Raw genomic sequence first — 17,133 nt, 5'->3', positions numbered from 1 at the left:
CTGGAAGATTGTTAATGTAAATTAAAAAGAGTATAGGGCCAAGGATAGAACCTTGAGGAACCCCTGAAGTTACAGAATGATACGAAAAGTGCTGTCCATCGAGGACAACTTTTATACTACGATTGGAAAGGAAGGATTCAATAATCTTAAAGATGTTGCCGGATACACCATTAGAAGAAAGCTTATGGAGAAGACCAGCATGCCAAACTTTATCAAAAGCTTTTGAAATATCAAGAGCAATGATCTTAACCTCTCCACCTTTATCTAATGCTCAATAAAACCTATTAGTTATTACTGTTAGCAAATCAGCTGTAGAACGAGAAGATCGAAATCCATATTGATGGTCAGAAAGTAAGAAATTAGATTCAAGATGAGAAATTAAGTGTTTGTTAATTAAATATTCAAAAATCTTGCTTATGATAGGAAAAAGACTAATGGGACGGTAGTTAGACAAATCAATCGCAGCGGCACAATGTGAGGAAAACCATGGAGGAGAGTGAGGCTTGACCTGGAATCGTCGAGAGGGAACAAAAGATTCAATGCCTGAATCCACGAAGTTATGTAAGAAGCACATTTGTCGACAGGAAGACAAAAAATTTCCACCCAAGGGCCATCACGAAGAAAATCACGGAAAGAATCCCAGTCAGCTTTACTGTAGTTGTAAGAGGCTCGATAATTGGGGGATTCAAGTGATAAAGAAGAATGAGATATTAGTTTTAGAGAGATCAAACTGTGATCAGAAGCACCAAAGGGTGAATGTGAGAAACTGAGCACTGACTAGGATCAGAAAGAAGACATAAGTCGAGTAGAGAAGGTAAATGATTTGGGTTGTCTGGAAAACGAGTTGGAAAGTTAACTATTTGAGTTAGGGATTGAGAAAGGCAAAAGTTGTGGGCTTTAATGCCTCCCGAATTACTGACACTAGAGCCAAGCCATTCAGTGTGGTGAGCATTAAAGTCATCGACAACAACTATATTAGCTGATGGATAAAGAGAGAGGGCTTGGTCAATTTGATCAGAAATAACATCAAAAAGAGTGCAGTCTTAAGATGAAGGAGAGCGATATAGAACAAAGAGAAAGGCAACAGAGTGAAGTGGTGCTAAACGAAAGCACATGAAAGAATAATCTGTGGATTCAAACCTAGTTTCACGACAAATCGGTGAATTCTTACGAATGTAAATACCCAGGCCAAGCATGCAACTATTGGAGTCTTTACGAATTAAAGGAAGATAACCATCAACACTATGATCGCTGAACTCAAATTAGTCTCACAAAGAGCAAGTAGGTCTGGCGAACTTTGCAAGAGATAACTCAACATAAGAAAAAGTTAAGATAACTCAATATAAGAAAACTCAACATAAGAAAAAGACTCAACATAAGAAAAAGTTACTTCGAAGACCACGAATATTAGTGAATGATAGCTTTAGAGAACTTGGTGATGATGATGGTTATTTATGTTTTATAGTTTTTTGTACTTTATTCATTTTTAAATTTGTTGAAGAACTTGACTCAAAGCATAGATAGTACTCAGAATACTGTTTGATGTCCCAAGCAATTGCCTCATTACTACTAATAAACCCTAAGCCGTAACAAAGGGCTCCAAATGTGGCCTTGGCAATGCACACCAAAAGTACAAACAGGGACACCATCCATGCGCAACATGGCACTGTTAATAATTTGATATTTTTTAGCTGTTGATGGAATCAGCCTCTCTGAGAGCTACCACAGAGTTCGGAAAACCTAACTACCAGCCGGCCTTAGAACCATAAAACTGAGTTTTAGAACTGTACCATCATTAGGAGATAATAGAATGAGTTGCCTAGTCATAAAAACAGAGACACAAGCAAAACCCACGCATTGAGTCAAGAAGATCCAGCATTCAACATCCTAAACTGGAAACAATCTATTAAAAATGCATCTGCGCCAGCCTAATAGATGAAGAAGAGGTGATAGGCTGGTCAACAGAATCCCTTAAGTCTTTGCTTAGGAGGCCAGTTTACCCTATAAGTCTTTGCTTAGGAGGCCTTCTACAGTAGCCGGGTGCATTTAACATCTGCTAAAGATGAGTATTTTTATCGAGACACCATCTCTAGCCTTTACTCAACCAAGAGCCCCAAGGCAGGGGGTGTTTAAGTCGGAGTTGGGATCTCCTATCCTTGCGTCTTGCGGAGTTGGCATCTCATAGTTTTGCGCCTATCAAGAAAAAAAATGCATTTATTCTGTTTTACTTATTTTGATAAACATGTTTTATTTATTACATTTAAAAATAAAATTGTGCAAAAAAATAGGTCCAAAATTAAACAAAAATTTTTTTGACGATGATTCCACACATATAAAAAATCTATTCGAGTTTATCAGTAAGAATTATGCATGTTTTTTAAAGATAACAAAAGGTATATTAAATATATATTTTTTAACCTTTTAATGGTCAAGTAGTACAAACTGATGGTAACTACGTGTTCCAGGTATGGTATTTGCAATATCCAATTGTTCCTTAAGAGTATCCTTGTTCCTTGCAGTATCCAATTGTTCTTCTCACCAAAGTTAAATCTTCTGATGATATATAAATGAAATGTACGTCTTCAATGTTTTCATTGCAATATTTGTACATTGCTTGTGGAGATAAAATATGATTACCCATATCTCTTTGCAAGCTTGCTAGTGTTGCTAAACGTTTGAATGTATCACCAATCTAGGGACTGCAATCCCGGACTTGATTTACGATCCCGGGATTTCGGGATTGAAGATGTTAAAATCCCGGGATCCCGGGATTATATATAACGTGAGATATTTGCTAAAAAACAGAAGTTAATACTGCATATATAAATATACTTTTTGATGTTATCAATTTTTTATTTAATTTCATTATGCCTAATTATCTTAAATTAATTTTCTATAGCGCCTTAAATTGTTTCAATTGTGTTATAGGCAGCAGGTGTATATAAAGATCTTAAAATGATGCAGAAATATATATACGGTACCTTCCATATTATGTTTTATGATTAGAGACTTTAAAGAATAATCTTCATCAATAATTGGATATGTAAATAACATTTGAACATTTAAAGTGTATTTGACTAAAGTCACTAAACAATCAAAATTTCAAAATAAATTTGTAAAAATAAATTTTCTTTAATTCGGCTACCGATGTAGCAGCTGTAGCAACAAGCTACTTTGTAAAAAATAACAAAACAAGTTGTTTATTAATATTGAGTAACAAAAATTAAAGAAAATCTTTATTTTATATTTATAAATAAATGGTAGCTAAATAATAAATGTAAAACAAAAAAACAATTTATATTAAATGTATATTTTGTTTAAAAACTTTCTTTTTTTGTCTGAAAATATGCCCGGAGGAATAGTAGAGCATCTAAGGTTTGGTCATTTAGCCTACTTCTTATTTTACTTCCCAAATAACCAGCTGCAGAAAATGCCCGCTCAGGTTCGATGCTCGTCGGTGGAATAGATAACAAATATTGGTATACTAGTTCCAAATTATGCCACCGGTTTCCACCATTTTCAAACAAATGCATTTCTTTCTTTATTATTGACATTAAATTTAAAGTTTGTGTTTCTGGTTCGATGGCTTTCATGCTTTGTGCAATTTGTTCTTGTAACTTTTCTCTTAAAGACAGGGAGGCTCGAACTTGTGATTCTTGATTTCTAACGACAGCCATTATATTTTCATCAACATCAATACTTGATTTTTCTAAATTATCATTTTTAAAAGCAGCTAGTCCCTCAATAAGTTTTTTTATTTCCTTCCTAATAAGGGTTTGAGGAGGAATTCCAAAAATTTTGCTGACATTTGTTTCATCATTCACAGCATCATATTTTGGATTTTGAAAGTATTTTAAAACACCAGAAATTTCTTCATATCGTCTTTTTTCCATTCTTGTTTTTATAGCTTGCAACATGTTATTAGCAAAGAAAGATTATTTTGAACAACCTGCTGGAATAAAAATACGAGTACTGGATCTGCAGTGTATAGATTAGCATATCGTCTGCATAACGCATCTACTGCTAATTTTACAGGTGCAAGTACTTCTATTATTTCCGAAAGAACCACAAAATCACTTTCGTTTAAGAAAACTGGGTGGTTTAAGTCAATTAAAGCTTTCTTTATACATGTTTTTAAAGCAAGGAAACGCTCTAGCATCGATAAAAGAGAGTTCCATCTTGTTTTGCAATCCAAAATGAGCAAAAGGTCGCTGCCTTTCTCTTCTTTGACATATTTTTGCAAGACTGCATTATTTTTTGTCGGGGATCGTTTAAAAAAAACAACTACCATACGAACTTTTTTCACTAGTTCATTGATATTTTGTTCATTGGTGAGTAAATCCACATTTGCTATCCCATCATTTGTTGGGGGAAGAAAGCCTAATCCCATTTTCTCGTCGATATTTTCCTAATAATCTAATTAGTTCAATCCTGCTATAATCCCGAAAATCCCGAGATTTTGTGTTTAGAATCCCAGGATTTTTGGGACCCAAAAACGTGCGGGATCTCAACCTATCACAGGTTGCTTACCGTGACTCGTAGCAAAAATGTTCCATTAAGCAGAAAGACCAAAATCTTCAAGATGGAAAAAAAGATTCAAAATGTTTTTACAATTCTTTATATTGACCTACACACCTATCTGAAAAGTAATCAATATTTTTTATTTGAGTTGGATTTGTTTTAATTTCATTGCTGACAACATCAAAAATTTTATACACCATGTTTACATAATGCATCATATTATCTGAAACAATACAATAAGATTTGTGATTGAGAAAACCTTCTTTTTTGAAATAAATAATCACAGGATGAAGTGTACATAGTAAATTTGTCCAATGAAAGTTTTATACTTCATCCTGAACTACAAATTTATAAATTTCTGAAAAATTCCCCAGAAATAATGCTGTTAACTCATTCATATCTTCCTTTCCTAATCTCAGGTATGATGCTTGAATCTTAGCAAAATACGAGTATGGTGCAAGTTTCGTCAGTTTTTTAAATACTAGTTCAATGTATTCAGACACTGGCTCTTTATTATGTGTTAAGTTTGACCTATCTGTTGTTGTCCACTGATCAAATTCGACTTGATCGTCATCTTCAAACTTAAATAAAAAGTTTTTTAACCAATGCATTCATAGTTGCTGGGTATCTTTCACATTTATGCATCATACAGTCTTTATTACTCATGTCACATACAATATAAGGTAATAGTTCTTTGTATGTAAAAGCAGTTTTAAATTCTGATGAATAGCACAGATGCATACTGAATGTGTTCCTGAAGCACCAGCAGTAATACAACATTTTGGTCGCAATTTTTAAAACCTTGAAAACCCTATTTTTATTTCTGGGTTTATGGTTTTGAAAGCAACAAACAATTCCTTTAAATTACATAAGAGCAAACGTTTTTGCATGTCAACATTTTTCTTTATACTTACATAGTCCTTTTTACTGGGAATTATACGGATATATATATTATTATAATAGGAATTATTATATTTATCATCTTCATAAAAAGACTTGACCAGCTGAACTGTTACATCAGGAAAAACTTTTCCTAGTTTAGGATTAGGCATGGCTAAAATACCTTTTACTAATGCTAATTTAGGTGCAGTTCGAGCTACATAGTTTGTTACATGTAATGTTTCAGAAACTTTTTTTATTGACCATTCAGTTGGAGCAAGCGTTATCAGTTATATTTTTTTAGATGTAGACTCTGCAGTTTTATTAGTTAACAATGCCATCATGTTATCAAACAAGTTTGCTTTTTTCATATACTCATTACCAAAACTCCGGTATATTAAGGGAAGTGGCTAATTTTTTAATAGCGGTTGTTAATGCTGTCAATTTTATTTACTTTCTCTGATTTTACCTGACTTATGCAATCCTTTGACCTTAATAGGAGATACTCCAGCAGCTGTAAAGTGTGTATTTACACCCTCTTTTTTTATTTTGATTGTATATTTCACTAACAATATAAAAATCTTCATCATTATTTTCACTCATACTTTTTGATAAATGTTTCGTAACTTTACTTCGATATGTTGGACACAAATTTTTTCCAGGTATAAGATTTAAACCAAGGGTTTCTGCTTCTAATACAGTATGTATTGTAATCACACGCAGAGATGCTGAAAAGAAAATATAACTATATTACTCAAATACTATAACATTAATTATACTATTAATATTAAACAATGAACAAATTCTATTTCAAAAAACTTATAAACAACTTATTAAGAATGTTATTACCCATTAAAATGTAAATATATGAGTTTTTACCTCTTCTCACTTTCTTACTTGGATATATGGTTGTTTATAACAAGCTCTATAATCATTTACAAACGAGCAACTAATTTTGTTATCCATTTAAAACTATAATGAGAAATTATCTAAACACTTAGTTAGAAGAGATTTTAAATATTCCTAATGAGCAAAGTACACTTGAAAACAAACAATATGTTTAAAATTAAAATAAAGTTATATTTATAAAGAACTTATGGTTTGAACAAATAGCTATTAGTTTTAATAAACATATTTTAAATGTCTAATTATCTACTCACTTTTTTTAATTCTCTACTAATTATCTACAAAAAATTAAAGTGAAAGTAGATTATAACTAAATTTAATTATATTTAGTTATATAATTTAACTAGGTAATATTTAATGAATATTATTATGTACACTTGTCTTTTTATTACTTATTTTATTAATGAGATAATTACTATTACAATAAATCAATAAAAAAAAGATTACATTTATGTAATAACATTGTTATAACATTGTTTAATTTAATGACATAATTATTACGTAATGAAAATAAAAATACAAATGACATAACTATTACGTAATGAAAATAACAATGCAAACGACATAGCTATTGTGTAATGAAAATAACAATGCAAATGACATAACTATTATGTAATGAAAATAACAATGCAAGTTACATAACTATTATGTAATGAAAATAACAATGCAAATGCTATGTAATGAAAATAACAAACTTATAAGTTTACAAAATATTTAACAATATTTTGTGACAACTTTGTAAAAATTTAAATCACATAACACAAATAAATTTTTTATAAATTAACTGACTCAAAATTAGATTAAAAACAAAAATAATTGTATTTAGTTCAATATCAAAATGAATTTGCTAACTTATTTTTTTTTTTAATTTCTTCAGAAAAATTGAAAAACCAAAGCATCAATAACTAATCAGCATAACATAAGCCCAAAACAAAAATGCTTCGTAAAGTAGATATATGTCTAATCTTTAAGAAAATTAAAACCAAAAGTTTTTTCTATCAGTCAAATCTTTTCTAGAGCTAAAGTTGTCAGTGCTCTTTTTTATTGTCATTAGTTAGTGCGTTTTGTAGATCTTACAGTAAACTATATTTTGTTGTTTTGAGAGATACAAATCTATAACTTTCAGATTAAACAGGTTTTAAACTCCTTTGGTACCAAATTTTAACTTTGCAAAACTATTCAAGCACCTTATAAGGGTAATAGTAAACGGACACATTTCCGGTACTTTTCCCTCCTCATTTTTCAGTCAAAATCTAACATGGGATAAAACAGGAATAAAAAATTTTTGAAAAATTCACAGTCTTTCCTAACTTACATCTTTACACATTTGTGCCAAATTTCAGCAAATTTGGTGATGTAGGGTGCAACCTCTTTTTTTTTGAAAATTTTTACCCTAAACTTACGACTACAAAAGTAATAACACTCACTAACTTTTTTACTTCAATTAAAGTTTGGGATTACTTCCCGACAAGAAAGGTATATGTGACCCACATGTGGCCATAGTGCATATAAAGGTATATATGGCCCACATGTGGCCATAATGCACATAAGTGGAATAAAAGAGTCAAACTATATTCTAGATGATTATCGATAGATTAAATAATGATTGGTGTGGCCCACATGCGGAACACATAATGCGGTCCACATAATCATTCCACCTAATGTGTTTTACTCTTTAAATAAATACGTGCAAAAATAGATGTGGTTATCATATGGGCCATTCATATAAAACACATTATCTTGCTGCATAAGACCACATTTTAAAATAGTACTATTTTATTCAATTTTAAATTATTTCATGACGTCACACCCTTTTTAATTTAAGTAGTTTTTTTGAAGTTGTTGATATACAATATCAATTTAAGCGGTATTTTAATAACAATTTTTGAGGCTTGTTATGCAACATAAATTTTTCCAAATATCTAAGTTTTATTTAGAGAGAAAAAATCATCTTAGCACAATCACTTAAAAGAAGCGGAAAAATATTCTGAAATAAAATAAAATGACAAGCAATGTAAGTATATTATTAATGTTATTGATATTTTTTCTCCGACTTTGTTTATATTATTGATTTCATTTATATGATATTTTATTTACATATATCTTTAACAGGCATATAAATATATTTAAAAATATATACACATGGATATGAATATATATATATATATATATATATATATATATATATATATATATATATATATATATATATATATATATATATATATATATATATATATATATATATATATATATATATATATATATATATATATATATATATATATATATATATACAGTGGCGAGCAAAATAATAGGTGCAAACCAAAAAATTAACAAATACGAGAATATCTTTGAAACAAATAAAATAAAAATTTGAATTTTTATTAGAACTTTTATTTTATTACATAAATAAACAGAAATTAATAAAAAATTTTTCTCTGACTTTGTTTATATTATTGATTTCATTTATATGATATTTTATTTACATATATCTTTAACAGGCATATAAATATATTTAAAAATATATACACATGGATATGAATATATATATATATATATATATATATATATATATATATATATATATATATATATATATATATATATATATATATGTATATATATGTATATATGTATATATATATATATATATATATATATATATATGTATATATGTATATATATGTATATATACATATACATATATATATGCATATATATATACATATATATACATATATATATATACATATATATATATATACATATATATACATATATATATATATACATATATATATATATACATATATATATATATATATATATATATATATATATATATATATATATATATATATATATATATATATATATATATATATATATATATATACATATATATATATATATACACAGTGGCGAGCAAAATAATAGGTGCAAACCAAAAAATTAACAAATACGAGAATATCTTTGAAACAAATAAAATAAAAATTTGAATTTTTATTAGAACTTTTATTTTATTACATAAATAAACAGAAATTAATAAAAATTAAGTTATTAAATATATATAATATATTTTAATTTAAAAAAAATAAATTCCACACCGAGCAAAATAATAGGTGTAAAATAAAAAATGAAGATGGAAGTCAATAGGGTTGCAAATTATTAATATTTTTTTGCATACCCTTTATTTTTTAATACTTCCGTGCATCTTGACTGCATTGAATCCACTAGTTTTCTGCAAACTTCTACAGGAATGCTGTACCAAGCCTCCTGGAGCATCATCCACAGTTTATTTCTATTTTTTGGATTTTGTCCAGAAATTTTAAGTTTTAACTGCCTCCATAAATTTTCAATAGGATTTAGATCCGGTGACTCTTTCGCAGCTTTGGATGTATGTTTTGGGTCGCAGTTCTGTTGGAAATGCCAAATTATCGGCATATTTTCTACGGCAAATGGCAACATGACATTATTTAGTATGTCTACGTATGTATATTGGGTCATAATATCTTTGATCCAAAAAAGTGGCCCCACACCGTACCAGAAAAAGCAACCCCACACCATTATATTTCCTCCCCCGTGTTTCACTGTTTTCGCAGTGAAGCGAGGTGAAAGTTCTTGGTTTGATGGTCTTCTTACATACTGTTTTCCATCAGAATTAAATAAATTATTCTTAGTTTCATCACTCCACAAAATATTACGCCATTTTTTGGTCATATCTGGTCCCCGCCAAGCAATATGATTTTTTGCAAAAAATTTTCTTTTCATAGTGTTCTTTCTACCAAGTAATGGTACTTTCCTCGGAGTTCGAGCTTACAACTTACTTTCTAAAAGCCTTCTTCTAACTGTCCAAACACTAATATTTTCATTAATTTCATTTAAAATTTTTATTGCTGGCTTGAATGGGTCTTTTTTTGAAATAATTGTAATGTGATCATCCGTACGCTGACACGTTTTGCGTGGTCTTCCTCTATTCTCACGTGATTTTTCTGGTTTTAAGGCATTTGTAACTTTATTTTGAGAACATCCCATCGTAACTGAAATTTCCTTGTAAGTTTTTCCTTGTTTTCTTAAATTTCTAATAAGTTTTCTTTCTATCGCTGTGCAATGTTTTCCTCGTCCCATTTTATATCTAATTCTAATTCAATACAAATATGATATGTTATTATTTTATATAAATTGCATAAATATTGACCTTACCTTTATATCAACAACAAATAAAAATAATAAAATGTTTTTAATCCTACAGCAAACAGATTAAAATAAACACACACCTATTATTTTGCTCCACCAAATTTGTAGGTTAAATATATAAATAGGGTATTCCCCTCATAAATTTGTAAGAAATTGGAAATATACTGCTCTCTGTTATAATAAAATAAGCATAGTTTGTGTAGCAATCAGTTCCTAGATGTCACTTTATAAAATATACTGTAAAATGTCAATTTAAGTGAAATTTATTATTCGCACCTGTTATTTTGCTCGCCACTATATATATATATATATATATATATATATATATATATATATATATATATATATATATATATATATATATATATATATATATATATATATATATACACCATGTAACAACATTTTTGTTTATGTTAATTTTTTAATGTTTCTTACATAATTTTTGTATGCTGATTTCAGTGGTACCATTGGTTTTTCTCTATCATCAAGATTTCCTGAGAAAAAGCATAAAGTATATTTCGGAGTTTTCGTATATGTGTAATGCAATTAAAACATTATATATATATGCTGATTTTAACTATATTCGTGTGTTTATTTTCAGTTTAACTAATTACAACTGTTACATGAAGTGGTGAATATGTCTAGTAGATCCTGCAAGCTTTGTCCTGACTCATTCTGTTATGTTTGTGGTTACTATATTAGTCCAACACAAGCTAAACATAAGATTGTCAGTGGTACAAAATTCTTTACTGCATATCATGCTTATTTTGGCATGGCTATGGGAGATCAGGACAAATCGTGGGCACCACACTACAGTTGTGGTAGCTGCAGATCAACTCTGGAAGGATGGCTGCGTGGAATCCGAAAGTCAATGCCCTTTGCGATTCCGAGAATATGGAGAGAACCGACGAACCATCATGATGACTGCTTTTTCTGCATTGTTGACATTTCAAAGTATAAAAAACCGAAAGATAGGCTGACTCTAGTTTATCCAAGTACACCATCTTCTATTGGACCAGTTCCACACAGTGATGAATTGCCTGTTCCTACTCCACCTCAATCCGAAGAAGCAGCTGCATATCATTCTGAAGTAGACTCACCGGATGAACTCAATGATGACTGTGATTTCAGGGAACCGAATGATTCACCTCATTTCCCTATCCAACAAGAACTTGATGACTTAGTACGAGATTTAGGTCTCACTAAATCAAATGCAGAACTTCTGACATCACGTTTGAAAGAATGGAATTTATTAGATCCAAGCTGCAGAACCTCGAAATACCGAAAAAGACATGAAACATTCGCATACTTTTATGTAGTATCAGAATCACTGTGCTATTGTCATGACGTTCGTGGTCTTTTCAATGACATTGGCATTGTTCACAATCCTGAAGAGTGGAGATTATTCATTGACAGCTCAACAAGAAGTCTAAAGGCAGTTTTGCTCCATAACGGAAACCGATTTCCTTCGATTCCAGTAGCTCATTCCGTTCATCTAAAGGAAGACTATAAGAACGTGAAGTTGTTGCTTGAGAAAATCAACTACGACAGTTACAAGTGGGATGTATGTGGAGACTTTAAGATGCTAGCATTTCTTCTCGGTCTGCAAGGAGGATACACAAAGTACTCGTGTTTTCTTTGTTTATGGGATAGCAGGGCTGCAAACCAGCACTTCACAAGACGTGAGTGGCCAGTGAGAGAACATTTACAGCCTGGTTTGCACAATGTTATTAATCAATCTCTGATACCTGTTGAAAAGATCTTACTACCACCCCTTCACATTAAACTTGGTCTTATCAAACAATTTGTCAAAGCATTAAACCCAGATAGTGCAGCATTCCAGCATATTCGGCAGATGTTTCCAAAGGTGTCAGATGCAAAAATTTCAGCAGGTATATTCGTTGGTCCACAGATTAAAGTTATGTTGGCATGTAAGGAGCTTGAGGACAAAATGTCTGCTGTTGAAAAAGAAGCATGGACTGCATTTAGACATGTTGTTCATAGCTTTTTAGGCAACAATAAGAGTGATAACTACAAAGAGATAGTGGAAAACTTAATTGTACGGTACGCAGATATGAAATGCAGAATGTCAATAAAGCTGCATTACCTGCATTCACACTTGGAATTTTTCAGACCAAATTTGGGTGATGTGAGTGAAGAGCACGGGGAACGTTTCCATCAGGATATTCTTGCAATGGAGAAAAGATACCAGGGCAGATGGGATGCAGCTATGATGGGTGACTACATCTGGTGTTTGATACGCGATGACGAGAAACTTCATAAAAGAAAACCTCGTTCTACTGTTCACTTTTAGTGTTTTTTGAGATTGTGAGAGACTGTTACAATACAATATAATGTAACATTATGTAATATATGTAAGAAACATGATGTAACATGAAGTTTTGTAACATAACATAACACTTTTGAATTAGTAAATGTTTTATATTGACTAAAGTAGAATCTAATGCAAAACGATTTATATTAATTATATGTTTAATTGATTTTTTTTTTTTTTACGACCAAACGATTGATGCAATAAAAAATCCAATGTCATATTCAGACTCAGCATACTCAAATTAATTAAGAAACATCAAAAAACTTTGATAAACAGAAATTTTTTTTTTTTTTGTTACATTGTGTATATATATATATATATATATATATATATATATATATATATATATATATATATATATATATATATATATATATATATATATATATATATATATATATATATATATATATATATATATATATATATATATATAGATATATATATAGATATATATAGATAGATATATAAACGATATTTGCTGACCTTACTTTTTCTAATTCCTAGAGTTTTATATAATGTGCATAAACAGTTTATATTGTTTATATAACTTACAGTGTAAAGATATGTTTTATATTGTTCATTTCCTGAATGAAAATACTGTGAAATATGTTCCAAAGTAATGGTTGAATGGAAACAACGAGTGTATGTGGCCAAAATGTAGCATTACTTCATTGAGAGGAATGCGCCGCAAAAGACAGATTCCCAATCAAGATTTGGAAAGATACAAATACGAATTTTATCAACTACAGGTAAACATTTACCTGCAGTTGATAAACGCGGAGAAATTTAGAGGAAATATTGCCGAATATCGGCTTTTTTTCGCAAAAATTAATTATTTATATTAAAGTATTAAACATTTTTCTTGATAAAAATAATTTAAGTTAAAGTATGTTAATATTAGTATTAGATATAAAAATTTGAAAAAAGTTTACCTTCAGTAAGCTTTATTTGTTTGTTGTTAAGTAGTATAACCATAATTAAAGATAATTAAATTATAAATATTTGTATAAATGTAATAAACTAGAAACTATATAATTTCTAAAATTTTGTGTGTTTTTGTTGTAGTCATCTCAGGGGTTTTTGCCACCCCCTCACATTGCTCTCACCAAAAATTCTACTCACACCCTCACATCAATCACATTGAAAACCTACTTAAAGGTGAGAAATCTGTTCAAAAATATATATTAGTTTATCTCTCTTTTTAATACTCAGAATTATTTATATTTGATTAGATTTAGTAAAATCTGTAACTTCTACAAGAAAAGAAGTAAAGCATCTGATAGAACGTATGCCAGTTGGTCATACTGATGAAAGTTTATTTAAGTAAGCGAGTAACGTAGAAGAGTTAGATGTCATGTTGTTGCAATGTCAGGATGATGAAATGGCCTCACTGTTAGTAAGTTTTACTCAAATATTAATAAAATGTTAACAAAATGTTGTTGTTACTTTTTAGTAAAACTTCCGTTCTCTTTTATTAAAACTCAATTGAAAATTTATAGAAACTTTTTAAAATTAAATTATAAATATTATATAATATTTATTATATAAATAGTTACTAATAAATTATATAATTATATTTATTAGTAAATATATATGTATGTATGTATATATGTATGTATTTATATAGTTTTGTGTTTTAGTATTGTTTAATTACTTTTGATTTATAATATAGTTTAAATGTAACTCAACTATTATAAATAGTTTAGTTTTCTGTATTTAGATTAACTGGCTTGCAACAGCAGGTGGAAAATACATATCGGACATAGTACAAAACATTTTTAATGTCTTCATGACTGATGAATTATAGATGAATTGTTATCGCTCTGGGAAACGGTCAAACAAATGTTCTATTGAGGCGTTTGTAAAGTCTATTGCAAGTAAGTATAGTAGCTAGTTAGAGTGCGTCATTTATTTATTATTTTTCAAAGTTTGTACATTATTATTAATAAAATTTACACTACCCCTTAATAAATGAACTTTTTCTTTGTATCAATTAAATAATAAATAATAATAAATTGTTTTTAGTTGCTGTTCGAAGGCATTGCAAAACTGCTACAGACAAAGATGTTAACTCATCCACAAATGAAGTGTGGCGTTTGCTCTTATTTAGTGTGGTTTTAATGGTATAAACATTATAGCCACATATGCCACTCCATAAAGGAAAGTGGTAAATTATATAGTTAACATGTAATTGCCATATATGGCCCACATTAAAATTTTCTGTCGGGTTAAGTTGTTTAAACAAAGAATAAGTTATAAAACTTATTAGTGCGTTATAAAAGTAATAACTTTTATATTGCAGTTAATGACAGTTAGTGGCTAATGACTTTTTATAATTTATTTGCTAACAAAGTTAAACTAATTTGCTCCATAAAAATTTAAGCTAATTTGCTCCAAAACGGTTTTGCATAAACTAAAATTTTGAAGACGGAAAAAAACACATACTGAAACTTTTTAGTCCCTGTGTAATAAGAATCAAAAATAAGTTTTTAATAATAGTTTAATAATTAAACTTCTGAAAAAATACAAACTGATACATTTTAGCGATTGTGTAAAAAGTTTATATCAATCCTAATAGTTGAATCAAGATTTTATAAATCATTTAAATTTAAATATGGCAGATGACATTAAAAAAATGTTGAAGGAGATGTTTAGTGAATACAAAAATGAATGCAAAGAAATCTTAAAACAACAAGAAATAAACATTATAACCATTTGTTCAAATGCAAAAATAATTCATGACCGCTGACCGCTTAGGATGAAGTTGAAAAAAATATAAACGACAATGACGTCAATAACAAAAGATGTTGAAGAAATGAAACTGAGCTTGAAATTTTATGAACAGCTTTTAGATGATAAAATAAAAACAGCAATTAGTTGACAAGAAAAAATAAATCTATCTGGTAGTGAAATAACTAAAGTTAACTTGGAATTCCTTAATATAAAAACAATTTAAGGAAGATTGCTCTTGACAAAATAGCTTAAGAACGGTGTAAAAGAGAATGAAAATGAAAGCTGGGAAAAGGCAAAAAAAAATTATTTGAAAATTATTTAGATGTAAAAAATGCTAAAATAGACGAGCTCACAGAACTAGCAAGAAAGATGTAAAATCAGCCAAAAACAGTCAAGCTAAAATTTTGGATTTCAAAGATAAAGCAGAAATTCTTAAAAAATTTTTTATCTGAAAGGAAAAAATATCTTTATCAATGAAGATTTTTGTCCTGAGACCACCCCTATAAGATTTTTAATAGGTCATCCAACTCATCATCTTACTATCCTAGTTTTAGTTTTAGTGATTCTGACTCTAAGGCTGACGACAGCGAATATGAAAACGATGAAGAAGAAGAAGACAAGACTACTCCTACACCAAGCAGAAAATATCATAAAAGCAAAATTGCCGTTAACTTGGTGACCTACATAAGAGTATCAACAAACAAAGCCGCTAACATATGCAAGCAGTTGGCTCGTGAAGCATTGACATCCCAACTCCATGTCAATCAGCTTTTTACAAGTCAACAATCAAAGAGGCAATCAAGCTGAAAAAATGATTTAAAAGTTGTATATGGAAAGTTGTTCCATACACTTTGATGGCAAGCACATCAACGAAATCAATTATCAAGTGGTCGTCCTTAAAAATGAAAGAAAAGAAATCAAATTGGATGTCTTGAACTTATAAACCATATATCGGATGCTTTTAATAAAGATTATTTTACCTTAGGAGTTTTCATTGATTTATCCAAAACATTTGACACTGTCAATCATCAAATCCTTATAAATATCAGAACTTTATGGAATAAACAAATTAAACTTACTTTGGTTTAAGGACTTCTTGACTAACAGGAAACAATCCATATTCTATGAAACAAATGAAACCAAAAAAAAAAAAACTTGTAAGTTGCGGAGTTCCCCAAGGATCTATCTTAGAACCATAATTGTTTCTAGTGTATATAAATGACTTATTTTTAGCATCTAAAAACTGCCAAATCTTTTATTCAATAAAACAGATGTAAAAAGGAAATCTACTGTTTACTTTTTAGGAGTAATGCTTGATGAAAACTTGTCATGGAAGTTTCACATCCAAATTATTGAAAGTAAAATCTCTTATGATATTTCCGTACTTTATAAACAAAACCATTTTTAAATACTAGAGCTCTAATGAAAATATATTTTGCATTTATTCACAGCTATCTTTTTTAATGCATGGGCAAGTACGAATTACGAAAAACTCAAAAAAGTTTATAGTAAACAAAAGCATGCTTATAGGATCGTATTTGGGCAAACAGAAC

The 17,133-nt window shown here is 29.3% G+C and overlaps 2 long non-coding RNA genes across 2 annotated transcripts; one reads left to right on the top strand and one right to left on the bottom strand.

Moving 5' to 3' along the window:
- Nucleotides 1–3,112: 3,112 nt before the first annotated feature.
- LOC136079722 (uncharacterized) lies at nt 3,113–6,400 on the bottom strand. Its single transcript, XR_010638159.1, has 2 exons — nt 6,280–6,400; nt 3,113–6,128 (listed from the first exon to the last, which is right to left on the bottom strand). It is a non-coding gene; the product is annotated as an uncharacterized LOC136079722 (long non-coding RNA).
- Nucleotides 6,401–8,153: 1,753 nt separating this feature from the next.
- On the top strand, nt 8,154–15,329 carry LOC136079721 (uncharacterized). The gene is made up of 5 exons (XR_010638158.1): nt 8,154–8,320; nt 13,913–14,005; nt 14,080–14,243; nt 14,568–14,724; nt 14,873–15,329. It is a non-coding gene; the product is annotated as an uncharacterized LOC136079721 (long non-coding RNA).
- The last annotated feature ends 1,804 nt before the right edge of the window (nt 15,330–17,133 follow it).

The sequence above is a fragment of the Hydra vulgaris genome, chromosome 04 (assembly GCF_038396675.1).
Source record: "Hydra vulgaris chromosome 04, alternate assembly HydraT2T_AEP".
Taxonomy (NCBI): domain Eukaryota; kingdom Metazoa; phylum Cnidaria; class Hydrozoa; order Anthoathecata; family Hydridae; genus Hydra; species Hydra vulgaris.
Note: the sequence above shows the minus strand (reverse complement) of the source record. Positions and strands in the feature narration are given on the sequence as shown.